At 35.9% G+C, this 16,904-nt stretch overlaps 1 protein-coding gene across 1 annotated transcript in view; it reads right to left on the reverse strand.

Moving 5' to 3' along the window:
* LOC117332765 (protein unc-93 homolog A-like) overlaps positions 1 to 10,209 on the reverse strand; it is a 65,955-nt gene extending 55,746 nt beyond the window's left edge. The window contains exon 1 of the mRNA XM_033891793.1: positions 9,358 to 10,209. The gene's annotated coding sequence lies outside the window, so the exon portion shown is untranslated. The remainder of the gene's footprint in view (positions 1 to 9,357) is intronic.
* Positions 10,210 to 16,904: the final 6,695 nt, after the last annotated feature.

Here is a 16,904-nt window from a genome sequence, read left to right on the forward strand (position 1 = left end):
TTATTTTGTTGTTATTTTATTTGTTAGTTTCTCCCTGTGATGTGATCTTAATATTATTTTACTTGTTTGTTTGTCCCTGTGATCTTAATATTATTTAACTTGTTTGTTTATCCCTGTGATATTAATATTATTTAGCTTGTTTGTTTGTCCCTGTGATATTAATATTATTTAACTTGTTTGTTTGTCCCTGTGATGTTAATATTATTTCATTTGTTTGTTTATCCCTGTGATACATTTTTTGTTTGTTACCGATTTTCTGTCCAACTTTCCCATGACAATTTAAGTTATCCTAACCGGTATCGGACATACAGGAATTCCGTTATGTTAAATATTGCTATACAGTATATAAATGTTATTGATAATATTTCGTAATATTCATACACGTTGTTGTACAATTCAACAAGAACAATTCGGAATAAAACCAATTCTGTCCGACTTAACCTTATAAGAGAGCTCTGATACCGAAAACATCTGCCCAGCACCATAATTGACGACATCATCCTAACGGCTGTATCAATTAATTGACATTATCCTAACGGCTGTATCAATTAATTGACGACGATAGGAATGTTTTTTTTTTATATATATATCGGTCAAATGCGTGTCTTTTTTTCAAGATAATTTTTGGGTATGTCTCTGTGCTTTTTTCAATCATAATGTTTTCGTTAACGGTTATATTATAGGTGGAGTGTCACGTGGATTCCTTATTTCACATTGTATATACTGTAAACATCTGTACAGTTGTTGATCCTAAACATCGTAATTACTCCATTATAATGATAGATGTGGTTTTGTTTTGGCCCTTACTGGACTTGACGTCTTTTATCTGAAGCCCGAGTTTCCTCTTGCCCTAACACCATGTCAGCGTGTAGGCTTCACCAGCCATGGCGTCAGGGCAAGAGGAAAACTCCGACTACTTTCTTCTGGGTACTATAAACTTTAAAAAAAAAGTAAAACCAGATTATCGAGACAGTAATCGCCCCGATCTTTGAGATTAGGAAGAAGAACACCCGACCTTATTTCACAATAGCTAATTGTATCAGGATATGTGAACGAAATTCTACGTGGTGAAAATGTATCCAAACAACGATACAATGTACCTTTACATTTTGTTAGATACATTGACTTTCACTACTACTTTCATTCTAACTTCTCTCGTGTAGAATATTTGCCCGTAAAGAATCTGTTTCCCCTCGCACCATCCCCCCCCCCCCCCCCCCCCCCCCCCCCCCCCCCCCCCCCCCCCCGCACCATCCCCAATTGGACTTCTCTCCCTCCTGACTTTCAAGAATAGACTAGTAAACTACAATCACAATTATCTCTTTAAAACTCCACAAGCCTTAACGAAAATTTTCATAATCTTCACTCTGCTGAAGTAGGTTCAAATGAATATTGGATTTTGTGATATCTTTTATCAATCTGGTAAAGAGGAGGTACGGTATCCTGTTAGAGATATCGTAATTAACCAGGTCATGCTTTTCAGATACATGGAGTAACAAGCCCTAGTTAGATATCCTAGTTATCTATTTCGTCAGATAGAGCGAGTCGGAGTGAGAAACAAATGGAATGTATGCTATTTTTTTTGTTTTACGATTTTTAAAAAGATATAAGGTATCTAACAATGTCGTTAGTTTTGTTTAAGTAGTTATATAATAACTACAGTTTGATACACGCATTTTTTCTTCTTTTTGAGATTTTTTTAACTGATACACACATTTTGTTCTATTTTTTGAGATTTTTTAACTGATACACGTATTTTGTTCTATTTTTGAGATTTTTTTTAAACTGATACACGTATTTTGTTCTATTTTTTGAGATTTTTTAACTGATACACGTATTTTGTTCTATTTTTTGAGATTTTTTAACTGATACACGTATTTTGTTCTTCTTTTTGAGATTTTTTAACTGGTACACGTATTTTGTTCTATTTTTGAGATTTTTTAACTGATACACGTATTTTTCTTCTTTTTGAGATTTTTTAACTGATACACGTATTTTGTTCTTCTTTTTGAGATTTTTTAACTGATACACGTATTTTTTCTTCTTTTTGAGATTTTTTAACTGATACACGTATTTTTTCTTTTTTTTTGAGATTTTTTAACTGATACACGTATTATTTCTTCTTTTTGAGATTTTTTAACTGATACACGTATTTTTTTCTTCTGTATGAAAATATTTCTAAACCAAACCAGCAATAAAGAGTGTCAGGATAAAAGGCCTATGGTGAGATAAATTTCTTCAAGGTGACATTAAAATCATGGTTCTCTAATGACGAATCATCCATCTAGATATAACATTCGAAACTAGATATAAATGAAAGCATTTTATATCGCTAATAGATGTTTCTGATACATCTAACGTCCATTTGCACATTTAATGTCACAATTAAAGACATGTTAGCGTTAGATAATAGTGCATTCACAGAGAAAAGGTCTTTGATGTTTCACGATAAGAAAAATATTTTGTTATTTGGTTATCATTTGAAATAAAAACCATCCTGTCTTGTCATCATTAGAATAAATAATAAATGATAAATATGTCCATAGGGTTTTTATTTTATTGTGAGGTAAAGATATCTCAGTAAGAGAGAAATATCTTCAAAATGTCTACTGATAATACAATGTGATACTATTTATACAACAATAGGTGGGTGTTTTTCAACTCCCAAGGCATGGAATAATCATTACAACTGTTGAATAACATTCAGTTAATGCGTTTTGATTTATTGACACGACAAATTTGAGCGGGACTACTTTTTATCACATGATTCATGGCTGTTTGATTGGCTGTCACGTGAACGCCGCTTCGCGCTGTCGCGGATATGATGACACGCGTATAGTAGTTCGCACTTGTTTTCCTAATAATTATTTTTTTATCAATTTCTATCAATTGAATGCTTTCAAGATAACAATCTTGTTGATTACTTATTATGATTTGAAATACATTATAATATTTCCGCGTTAAATTGGCAGTTTTGCATATCAATTACATGTAGTGATATTTCACTAAAGGTCATATCCTTACGCCCCAATTTTAGAAAAAAGCACGAGCTTGAAAAAAATAACTTATGAGAGTGAACGAAATGCCATGTACAATTATCACTGGTAAGGTAACCCCTATGTATCATACATGTGCAACTGTTTTCATACAACAAAACAATACTTTCTGTTGTCTATTGCATAGGTACTCTGTATTGTACCTGCAGACTAAAACGAACTCGGCTTAGATACGAAGACAATAGCCGCACCAAAAGAAAAGAAACGGCATTCTGACCCATACAAATCAAAGGCAATTATTTTCTATTTGTAGAATACTGATAGGGAGTACCTTATACAACTTCATTCTCAATAGTCCACAGCTACGAATCGTGTGTCAATTGTCATTCTCAATAGTCCACAGCTACGAATCGTGTGTCAATAGTCATTCTCAATAGTCCACAGTTACGAATCGTGTGTCAATTGTCATTCTCAATAGTCCACAGCTACGAATCGTGTGTCAATTGTCATTCTCAAAAGTCCAACAGTTACGAATCGTGTGTCAATAGTCATTCTCAAAAGTCCAACAGTTTCGAATCGTGTGTCAATATTCATTCTTAATAGTCCACAGTTACGAATCGTGTGTCAATTGTCATTCTCAAAAGTCCAACAGTTATGAATTGTGTGTCGATATTCAGTCTGAATAGTCCAACAGTTTCGGAGCGTGCTGCCGCGTAGTTTACTCCCTCGGACCCTGTGATATAGGTTTGTGAAGATAAACATCATCAATCAAACTGTCCAAGAGATTCCGAAGGTCACACCAATCTCCGCTTACTAAAGAAAAGCAACGCCACGTCGACAAAACCTTCCATTCGCCATATGAAAGAGCGCAGTGCTGCAATGCGGATCTTCAGTATAAATGTAACGAACCTGTTCGGGACGGGTGGTAATTTGAGTTGTTTCTTTTTTTTTTTTTTTTTTTGTGTTAACAGGTAGTTGGACAATTTTGTGGTGTGCATGGTTTGTATTTCAGATAGGTATTTTATAGCAGTTATGTTTTCATTAATATGGCTCAGGTTTCTGTTCGTGCCAGAAGAAAACTGACTAATGAGAAACCTTATTTAAGGTTGACTGCCCTTGTTCGTGCGAGAAGAAAACTGATTAAAGAAAATATCATCCTTAGAAGATTTGAACAAAAGGGAAAGCTTTATTTGTCTCGTCGTTTAACATCAGTGAACGCCGCTTAAACTTCTAGTTCTGAAGTCCTTTACCAAAATAATGGTATTAACATGGTAGGACATAAAACAAAGGTTAACACATCCACATGGAGTCGAAATACATTGACGAATTAACACTACTCTCATTGTTAAATACATTGACGAAATAAAACTACACTCATTGTTAAATACATTGACGAAATAACACAACTCTCATTGCTAAATACATTGACGAAATAACACTACTCTCCTTGTTACATACATTGACGAAATAACACGACTCTCATTGCTAAATACATTGACGAAATAACACTACTCTCATTGTTACATACATTGACGAAATAACACGACTCTCATTGTTAAATACATTGACGAAATAACACAACTCTCATTGTTAAATACATTGACGAAATAACACAACTCTCATTGTTAAATACATTGACGAATTAACACTACTCTCATTGTTAAATACATTGACGAAATAACACTACTCTCATTGTTAAATACATTGACGAAATAACACTACACTCATTGTTAAATACATTGACGAAATAACACTACTCTCATTGTTAAATACATTGACGAAATAACACAACTCTCATTGCTAAATACATTGACGAAATAACACGACTTTCATTGTTAGATACATTGACGAAATAACACAACTCTCATTGTTAAATACATTGACGAAATAACACTACACTCATTGTTAAATACATTGACGAAATAACACTACTCTCATTGTTAAATACATTGACGAAATAACACAACTCTCATTGCTAAATACATTGACGAAATAACACGACTTTCATTGTTAGATACATTGACGAAATAACACGACTCTCATTGCTAAATACATTGACGAAATAGCACTGTTCTCATTGTTAAATACATTGACGAATTAACACTACTCTCATTGTTAGATACATTGACGAAATAACACGACTCTCATTGTTAAATACATTGACGAAATAACACTACTCTCATTGTTACATACATTGACGAAATAACACTGCTCTCATTGTTAAATACATTGACGAAATAAAACTACACTCATTGTTAAATACATTGACGAAATAACACTACTCTCATTGTTAAATACATTGACGAAATAACACTACTCTCATTGTTAAATACATTGACGAAATAACACGACTCTCATTGCTAAATACATTGACGAAATAACACAACTCTCATTGTTAAATACATTGACGAAATAACACAACTCTCATTGTTAAATACATTGACGAAATAACACTACTCTCATTGTTAAATACATTGACGAAATAACACGACTCTCATTGTTAAATACATTGACGAAATAACACTGCTCTCATTGTTAAATACATTGACGAAATAACACTACTCTCATTGTTAAATACATTGACGAAATAACACTACTCTCATTGTTAAATACATTGACGAAATAACACGACTCTCATTGTTAAATACATTGACGAAATAACACTGCTCTCATTGTTAAATACATTGACGAAATAACACTACTCTCATTGTTAAATACATTGACGAAATAACACTGCTCTCATTGTTAAATACATTGACGAAATAACACGACTCTCATTGTTAAATACATTGACGAAATAACACTGCTCTCATTGTTAAATACATTGACGAAATAACACTACTCTCATTGTTAAATACATTGACGAAATAACACTGCTCTCATTGTTAAATACATTGACGAAATAACACGACTCTCATTGTTAAATACATTGACGAAATAACACGACTCTCATTGTTAAATACATTGACGAAATAACACTGCTCTCATTGTTAAATACATTGACGAAATAACACGACTCTCATTGTTAAATACATTGACGAAATAACACTGCTCTCATTGTTAAATACATTGACGAAATAACACTACTCTCATTGTTAAATACATTGACGAAATAACACGACTCTCATTGTTACATACATTGACGAAATAACACGACTCTCATTGTTAAATACATTGACGAAATAACACAACTCTCATTGCTAAATACATTGACGAAATAACACGACTTTCATTGTTAGATACATTGACGAAATAACACGACTCTCATTGCTAAATACATTGACGAAATAGCACTGTTCTCATTGTTAAATACATTGACGAATTAACACGACTCTCATTGCTAAATACATTGACGAAATAACACTGCTCTCATTGTTAAATACATTGACGAAATAACACGACTCTCATTGTTAAATACATTGACGAAATAACACTGCTCTCATTGTTAAATACATTGACGAAATAACACGACTCTCATTGTTAAATACATTGACGAAATAACACTGCTCTCATTGTTAAATACATTGACGAATTAACACTACTCTCATTGTTAAATACATTGACGAAATAACACGACTCTCATTGTAAGATACATTGACGAAATAGCACGACTCTCATTGTTAAATACATTGACGAATTAATACAACTCTCATTGTTAAATACATTGACGAAATAACACGACTCTCATTGTTAAATACATTGACGAATTACCACGACTCTCATTGTTAAATACATTGACGAAATAACACGACTTTCATTGTTAAATACATTGACGAATTAACACAACTCTCATTGTTAATACATTGACGAAATAACACGACTCTCATTGTTAAATACATTGACGAATTACCACAACTCTCATTGTTAAATACATTGACGAAATAACACGACTTTCATTGTTAAATACATTGACGAATTAACACAACTCTCATTGTTAATACATTGACGAAATAACACAACTCTCATTGTTAAATACATTGACGAATTACCACGACTCTCATTGTTAAATACATTGACGAAATAACACTGCTCTCATTGTTAAATACATTGACGAAATAACACTACTCTCATTGTTACATACATCGACGAAATAACACAACTCTCATTGTTAGATAAATGGACGAAATAACACAACTCTCATTGTTACATACATTGACGAAATAACACAACTCTCATTGTTAAATGCATTGACGAAATAACACTACTCTCCTTGTTAAATACATTGACGAAATAACACTACTCTCATTGTTAAATACATTGACGAAATAACACTACTCTCATTGTAAAATACATTGACGAAATAACACAACTCTCATTGTTAGATAAATGGACGAAATAACACGACTCTCATTGTTAAATACATTGACGAAATAACACTACTCTCATTGTAAAATACATTGACGAAATAACACAACTCTCATTGTTAGATAAATGGACGGAATAACACGACTCTCATTGTTACATACATTGACGAAATAACACAACTCTCATTGTTAAATGCATTGACGAAATAACACTACTCTCCTTGTTAAATGCATTGACGAAATAACACAACTCTCATTGTAAAATACATTGACGAAATAACACAACTCTCATTGTTACATACATTGACGAAATAACACAACTCTCATTGTTACATACATTGACGAAATAACACAACTCTCATTGTTAGATACATTGACGAAATAACACTGCATTGTCAATACCTGGTGACAGGATATATCATTATTAAACACAAAACACAAAATTTAAGCTTCAAAGTATCAACACGCAGAAGCATCCAAAGATAAAATAAACTCCGGCGTCAAATATAGGACAGAAGGAATACACCGTACCATTATCAACACTTATGGATACAAACTAACACACTTGTATCTGATTTACTTAATACATGACATATATGTATTAATAATTCAGATATTAACGTATATATATAATTATTATATAAACCTCGTTTGGTAAGGGGCCGCGGTGACCGAGTGGTTAAGGTGTCCCGACACTTTATCACTATAGCCATCCACATCTGGGATGCGAGTTCGAAACCAACGTGGGGCAGTTGCCAGGTACTGACCGTAGGCCGGTGGTTTTATCCGGGTACTCCGGCTTTCCTCCACCTCCAAATCCTGGCACGTCCTTAAATGACCCTGGCTGTTAATAGCACGTTAAACAAAAACAAACCCAACCAAAATCGTTTGGTAAACATAGTGCTTGGTTAATATAATTGTTGCCATCGTAATTATCTATCTGGAGTAACGCCAACGTCAGCAGGCTTTTCTACACGAGATAAATTTACAACAATAATAACTATTCCAGCTGTTTATAGAAATGTCACATATTAAAAGGGCGTGCCTTAATGTAACGACAACATGCCACACTATACCATAGAACATGTATTGTCAATAATCTAACAAGTGTTTTCTACAATAACTTATATATACATGTATGTAAACATTGTATTGTTGTTTATATATTGCCCATTGTTATATTGTTTAACCATCAAATTGCACGTGTATTTATAATAGTGTTAACATATTAATGGCTGTTGTACATCTAGCAGCTGCTGATAAAGTCATGTTCCATGTCATGTCCTCAGTGACCTCGTGGTGATATCACTACAGAAACCGCTATCTATACGTCATCGTGACTCATTACCTAGCAACGTTGTCGAATCAGATGGTACCACCAATATAAGCATCACAACCAGTGTTAACATACAATGTCACGGCTTTGTCACTTGCGGTGGTAGCAGAATTGTAATTACTTCACAATTCTTCATCAGAGACACAAAACTATACAAAGGTGTAAGTTGAGATACAAAAGGGAGAGGACTTATAGACAATAGCCCATGGCCCATTACCTACCGATTGTTTTCGATATATTCTTCGTGAAATAATTTTAATGAAATACAGAATAGAACAACTCGATTAAACCATATGCAATCCACTAACAGGTTGGCACATACACCATACATCGTGTATAACAGAATATACTACACGGAAAGGATGATACAAACCCAGCATTAAAGTGACACCAGATGACAGGTTTAAATCACCCCACCTCACCTTACAGCTATTACTTACTTTTATCAATACAGTTAACATCATGTAATATAGGTTACACTGGACTTAAAATATTATAACATTTTAAAGATTGAATGCCCTGATGTAATACACAGCTATGGCTGGTTAAACAGTTACTGCTTTTTGCGAAGAACGGTTCGGGATTTACCGATACAACACCCAACATCAGCACGCGCGTGGTCGTGGCGTATTCAGCGACCTGGTGTCTAAATAGAACTTTTTCTTAATCCAGAAACGTTCTGACAAGTGTGCGGCAACAAAACGGGACATGCAATACTTACTGTCTGTGGCAGAAGTTTACAGCATCTGTATCATCACGACTGTCGGACTTTCTCGCCCCACCACACATAACACTGTACATCAATTGTCAGCCAATGTGGCACCCGTCTATACGGCGGGGTATGCTGTAAGAATGCTGACAACCGTTTGTCTAACGTGTTAACAAACAGCACTCAGCCACTAGCTGTCCGTCATCATAAATGATGCTGTCATGGACTTCTCGGCCGATAGCCAACAGCCAAACAGACATGCGTACAACGCTGCCAAATGTAACGGGTATTGGTCACTACGCTGGGATTAAAGTGATTTTACTTCGAAAACATTTCGAAGACGTTTTAACATAGATCCTCAAGACAGTTAGGGTAGTAGATTGTCCAGCTGTTGATTAAATCGTCGTTGCATGTTAAAACATTATATACGTTGTGAAAGTAATTTCGGTTCCAATCTAACATGTATTCCAGTAAAGTTGCTGATGTCCTATTCACCTGACGGACGGCCTGCCTGTGTACGGTAACGATTGAATCGTAGTATCCTTAGGGAGCCAATGTCCTTTGGTCAAACACTCACTCTCCCTCGGCTGCAGCTCCTTTATGCCATCACCAAGCCATTCAATCTGTTTAGCACCGTCCCAAAGGTTACTGACGTCCGGACCGAAGTGCCTGTTTTACTGATAGAAACCGACTGATGGCCTCGTATCCGTTGAGTGAACGTGTATATTCCATTACAGCACAACGCTTACCAGATTCCTGCGATAAAAGCTGACAATTCTTGGCCTTTTCCACATCATCAGCTGAACGCGAGAATCAGGACGAAGTGAGAGAAATTCCGGATACCAAATCCCGTATCCACTCAATGTTTAGTTACAGAGATGGTCTATAAGTCACAGTGGCTGGGCTAGCATCATGGCCTATATGTAATTACAGGAATAACAAACAATATTTAACTGAAAGTCGGTATACATTAGACTACCGCAATAATCAATGACAACTACCGTATCTGCACGGCTGTACTGAAGGCCTGGCCTGCCTGTTGATATAGATCTCGTACACACACATAGCACTCGATTTGTTCATGCCATAGTTTATTGCTGCTTTTGTATTCTAAAAGAGAAAAAACATCCTGTGCTCGAAATTTATTTATAACCACAGCTTTATAATATATCTAACATCAATTTTCTTTATATATCGGTAGATATACCATAACACCAATCATTTCCCTGTGTATCGGTAGATATACAATAACACCAATTATTCCCCGTGTATCGGTAGATATACAATAACACCAATCATTCCCCGTATATCGGTAGATATACAATAACACCAATCATTTCCCCGTGTATTGGTAGATATACAATAACACCAATCATTCCCCGTATATCGGTAGATATACAATAACACCAATCATTTCCCCGTGTATTGGTAGATATACAATAACACCAATCATTTCCCCGTATATCGGTAGATATACAATAACACCAATCATTTCCCCGTATATCGGTAGATATACAATAACACCAATCATTTCCCTGTATATCGGTAGATATACAATAACACCAATCATTACCCCGTATATCGGTAGATATACAATAACACCAATCATTACCCTGTATATCGGTAGATATACAATAACACCAATCATTTCCCCGTATATCGGTAGATATACAATAACACCAACCATTTCCCCGTGTATCGGTAGATATACAATAACACCAATCATTTCCCTGTATATCGGTAGATATACAATAACACCAATCATTACCCCGTATATCGGTAGATATACAATAACACCAATCATTACCCTGTATATCGGTAGATATACAATAAAACCAATCATTTCCCCGTATATCGGTAGATATACAATAACACCAATCATTCCCTGTATATCGGTAGATATACAATAACACCAATCATTTCCCCGTATATCGGTAGATATACAATAAACCAATCATTTCCCTGTATATCGGTGGATATACAATAAACCAATCATTACCCTGTATATCGGTAGATATACAATAACACCAATCATTTCCCAGTATATCGGTAGATATACAATAACACCAATCATTTCCCTGTATACCGGTAGATATACAATAACACCAATCATTTCCCTGTATATCGGTAGATATACAATAACACCAATCACAATCATTTCCCTGTATATCGGTAGATATACAATAACACCAATCATTTCCCTTTATATCGGTAGATATACAATAACACCAATCATTACCCCGTATATCGGTAGATATACAATAACACCAATCATTCCCTGTATATCGGTAGATATACAATAACACCAATCATTTCCCCGTATATCGGTAGATATACAATCACACCAATCATTTCCCCGTATATCGGTAGATATACAATAACACCAATCATTACCGCGTATATCGGTAGATATACAATAACACCAATCATTTCCCCGTATATCGGTAGATATACAATAACACCAATCATTTCCCCGTATATCGGTAGATATACAATAACACCAATCATTACCGCGTATATCGGTAGATATACAATAACACCAATCATTTCCCCGTATATCGGTAGATATACAATAACACCAATCATTACCGCGTATATAGGTAGATATACAATAACACCAATCATTTCCCTGTATATCGGTAGATATACAATAACACCAATCATTTCCCCGTATATCGGTAGATATACCATAACACCAATCATTTCCCTGTATATCGGTAGATATACAATAACACCAATCATTTCCCTGTATATCGGTAGATATACAATAACACCAATCATTACCGCGTATATCGGTAGATATACAATAACACCAATCATTTCCCCGTATATCGGTAGATATACAATAACACCAATCATTTCCCTGTATATCGGTAGATATACAATAACACCAATCATTTCCCCGTGTATCGGTAGATATACAATAACACCAATCATTTCCCCGTGTATCGGTAGATATACAATAACACCAATCATTTCCCTTTCTATCAGTAGATATACAATAACACCAATCATTTCCCCGTATATCGGTAGATATACAATAACACCAATCATTACCCTGTATCGGTAGATATACACTAACACCAATCATTTCCCCGTATATCGGTAGATATACAATAACACCAATCATTTCCCCGTATATCGGTAGATATACAATAACACCAATCATTTCCCCGTATATCGGTAGATATACAATAACACCAATCATTTCCCTGTATATCGGTAGATATACAATAACACCAATCATTTCCCCGTATATCGGTAGATATACAATAACACCAATCATTTCCCCGTATATCGGTAGATATACAATAACACCAATCATTTCCCTTTCTATCAGTAGATATACAATAACACCAATCATTTCCCCGTATATCGGTAGATATACAATAAAACCAATCATTTCCCCGTATATCGGTAGATATACAATAACACCAATCATTCCCTGTATATCGGTAGATATACAATAACACCAATCATTTCCCCGTATATCGGTAGATATACAATAACACCAATCATTTCCCTGTATATCGGTGGATATACAATAAACCAATCATTACCCTGTATATCGGTAGATATACAATAACACCAATCATTTCCCTGTATATCGGTAGATATACAATAACACCAATCATTTCCCTGTATACCGGTAGATATACAATAACACCAATCATTTCCCTGTATATCGGTAGATATACAATAACACCAATCACAATCATTTCCCTGTATATCGGTAGATATACAATAACACCAATCATTTCCCTTTATCGGTAGATATACATAACACCAATCATTACCGATATCGTAGATATACAATAACACCAGCATCCTGTATATCGTAATATACATAACACAATCATTTACCGTATATCGGTAGATATCCCTTCAACACCAATCATGTTTCCTTCTATATCGGAATTATCGATTAGTACATAACACCAACTTACACGCGTATACGGTAGATAACACTAACACCATCATTTCCGTTTTGTAGATACAATAACACAACATTCCGTATATAGTAGATACAATACACAATCATTACCGTAATCGTAGATATCATACACGAATCATTCCTCGTATCGTAGATATACAACCCAACAATTCACCGAAGTGGTAGATTAAATAACACCAGTCATTTCCCGATATCGAGTATACATACACCATCATTCCGTACGGGTATAAACACCATCATTTCCCCGGTAATAGGTCGGTAGAGATACAATAACACAATCGTTTCCTCCCCGTATATCGGTAGTAGATATGACAATAACACCAATCATCATTTCCCTTTATATCGGTAGATATACATAACCCCAATCATTTTCCCCGGATATCGGTAGATATACAATAACACCAATCATTTCCCTGTATATCGGTAGATATACAATAACACCAATCATTTCCCTGTATATCGGTAGATATACAATAACACCAATCATTTCCCCGTATATCGGGAATAATGGATTTAAGTTCGAATTTATTATAGATTTTTTTATCAGAACAGGCTATAAAAACCATACAAAGCAGTTAAAATTTCTTCGAGATATCCTTTATATAAACGATCTGGTACCTTCATATAACAGGACATTTATCGATTGGTTACAACTTAAACGTTGTATACTGAAGACCTAAGACTATACCATTACATCGGTCTTTTAACGAAACTGATTAGTGATCATATTTCAACTTACGTAATGTGAATTTCGAACTCTCGATATTCCTGCTTCCCCAACAGATTCAAGTTCTTTATTAACCTTGAGTCTTCCGACTCATCAGTGTCATACACACCTACGAGGGTTGATTGATATGTTGTGAGCCTGATGTTGAAGGATTTGAATTTTGACAGACATATTATATTATTTTACAACATAATCAGCAGTGTTTAAGGGCATCGATGGCACTTTTATAGAACTTATTTTCTTGGCTGTTCAGAAAGTCATCCACTACATATATGACGTCATCACTGGAATGAAAGTGGGTGCCTGAAATAGCTGTTTTCAGTTTTGGAAAAAGATGAAAGTCTGATGGAGCGAGAATAAGGCGGATGCTCAATTAATTTAAAACCACAGTCGTGAATGGCAGCCATGACAATAACAGACTTGTGAACAGGAGCATTTTCCTGAGGAAATAACACACCTTTATGCCCCTGTCACACTTTACCGGATTGGGCCACCGGACGTGAAACGGATAACATTTTTGGATATCCGGTGATGTTCGTCAATATCCGTTTTATGTCCGTTTTATGTTCGGTTCATTCGTTTCATGTCAGGTGATGTACGGTGCGTCCGGTGGTATCCGTTGTAAAGTTTTGTGCATGCACAAACTTGAAACGGACAGTAACGGATAAGAATATTCGTTGGCTGTCCTGTGCATGTCCGTTTTGTCCTGTATATATCCTGTCATTGTTCGTTTATATGCGGTAGGTGTACGGGGGGCATGCGTTACCCAGTCCGTTGATGGAACTTGAACGCATACGCCACGCATAGACCGGACCTTCAGCGGACACATAACGAACACATAACGGACACATAACGGACAAACACAGGATGCTTGCAGGGTAACATCGGACACGACAAATAGACAAACGGATTGAAAACGGATAACACGCACAGAACGGATGCATACCTACAGGATATCTACAGGGGGGGGGGGGGGGGGGGGGGGAACTGACTACCGACAGAAACTGATTAATTATCGCAGGCATATAAAAAGGTTCTTGGAAGCTTCCAAATAAGATTCACAGACAGTTGTCAGCATGGAATGTCAGAAGTTCACTTCACCTGCATTACAAGTATCAACTTCTACTTCGCCACCTTCAACTGGAATATCATCACCACCTTTATCATGCTCTGTTTCAGTTTCAGTTTCGGTTTCCTGTGCAACAGACAGACACTTCTTCTGTGTCTTGCGCTTTTGCAGGAACGTTTTCTTTTTTATTTTTCTACCGCGAGGCATTTTGGCGAGGCAGTCAGCACTGTAACTTTTTGACAACTGATCGCCGGAGAAATGCATATATCTTGTTTTTTTCTGCACGCTTGCGTTAATGTCCGTTAGGTGTTCGGTTTCCTGTACACGTCCTGATTCACCGGTTTATGTTCGTTTGTTGTTCGTTACTCATTCGGAGACACCCGGTTGGTAGTACGGTAGCCGTATGTACATGTTCGTTATTGGTACGTTTTATCCGTTCCATATTCGGTGCAAGTACGTCGTCAGTTTGGATTTTTCTACCGGACTGACAACTTTGCCACCGTATACCACCGGATAACAAAAAATTCTATCCGTTGATGTCCGGTACACCAATCCGGTCAAGTGTGACAGGGGCATTACTGAGATTTCCGATGCGCTTAAGTTTAATATTTTCCCGTAACTGCCTCAGAAGTAAAGCATGGTATGTGCTATTGATTGTTTGTCCCTTTTGGAGATAATCTATCAGCAGAATACCATCTGCATCCCAGAAAACCGAAACCATTACCTTCCCAGCTGATTGAACAGTATTTGCCTTCTTTGGCGGGGGTGAGCCAGGGTGCTTCCATGGTTTCGATTGTTTTTGGGCTCCTGTTTCATCCATAGTGACAAATCTCTGAAGAAAGTTGGCAGGATCTTCCTCAAAAGGTTAAGATTAGCACGCGATAATGTGCGTCTGGTGTGCTTCTGATCATATAATTAACTGTCAGAAGTCTTGGTTCCCATCGGGCCGAAAGCTTTCTCATTGCAAGATCCTCGGTCAGAATGGAATGTACTCTTTCCTGTGAAATGCCAACTCTACTGGCTATATATCATTCTGTGACTCGTCCGTCAGGCATACCAATAGCATGGACTTTATTGACAATTCTTGGGGTTGCAACATTGACAGGCCTTCCAGGACGGGGGTCAACCTCAACCTCAACCTTTTATCGACCGGGTTAAAATTTCGCCACCTACCTTTTCACTGTAGCATTAGAAGGGGTATCTTTCCCTAGTGTTGCTACCATATCATTATGGATATCTTTAGGTGTTAAACCTTTTTATGCAAATATTGGATCAATGCTGTTTCACCGATTTTGTTCATTTTGTAAAAGCCGCTTATCTTGTTTACTTAAGAATGCTACCTCGTCAATATAAACTAGCCAAATGAGACCAGACCTTGGGTACAAGGCCCTATATAGTAAGAGAATAGTAAGAGCTAAAAACAATATCCTTGAATACCTCATTTCGAGGCTCACAACATATCATTCATCCCTCGTACATAATATACACATTTTATAAAAACCAAAACAAAAAACAAAAACAAAAACAACATTGCCACGATTCTCAAGACTGATGGTGACTGTTGATTAAGGAAATTATTGACGTATGGATTTAAAGGGATTCTTAGAAGTTGATGAAGGGAATGTGTGATGGCTGTTATCTTAAACTCATCGTCTATTGTCTTGTTCGATATGATGATGGATGTATTATAGTATAGTCACGCCATGTAGCCTGATTATCATTTGCGATACCAATGAAACAAAATTAAGACGCTTACTCTCCCAGTACACATGGTCCTATCGTTTAAGGGTATCCGTGTTAATACTTCT

The sequence above is a fragment of the Pecten maximus genome, chromosome 8 (assembly GCF_902652985.1).
Source record: "Pecten maximus chromosome 8, xPecMax1.1, whole genome shotgun sequence".
Taxonomy (NCBI): Eukaryota; Metazoa; Mollusca; class Bivalvia; order Pectinida; family Pectinidae; genus Pecten; species Pecten maximus.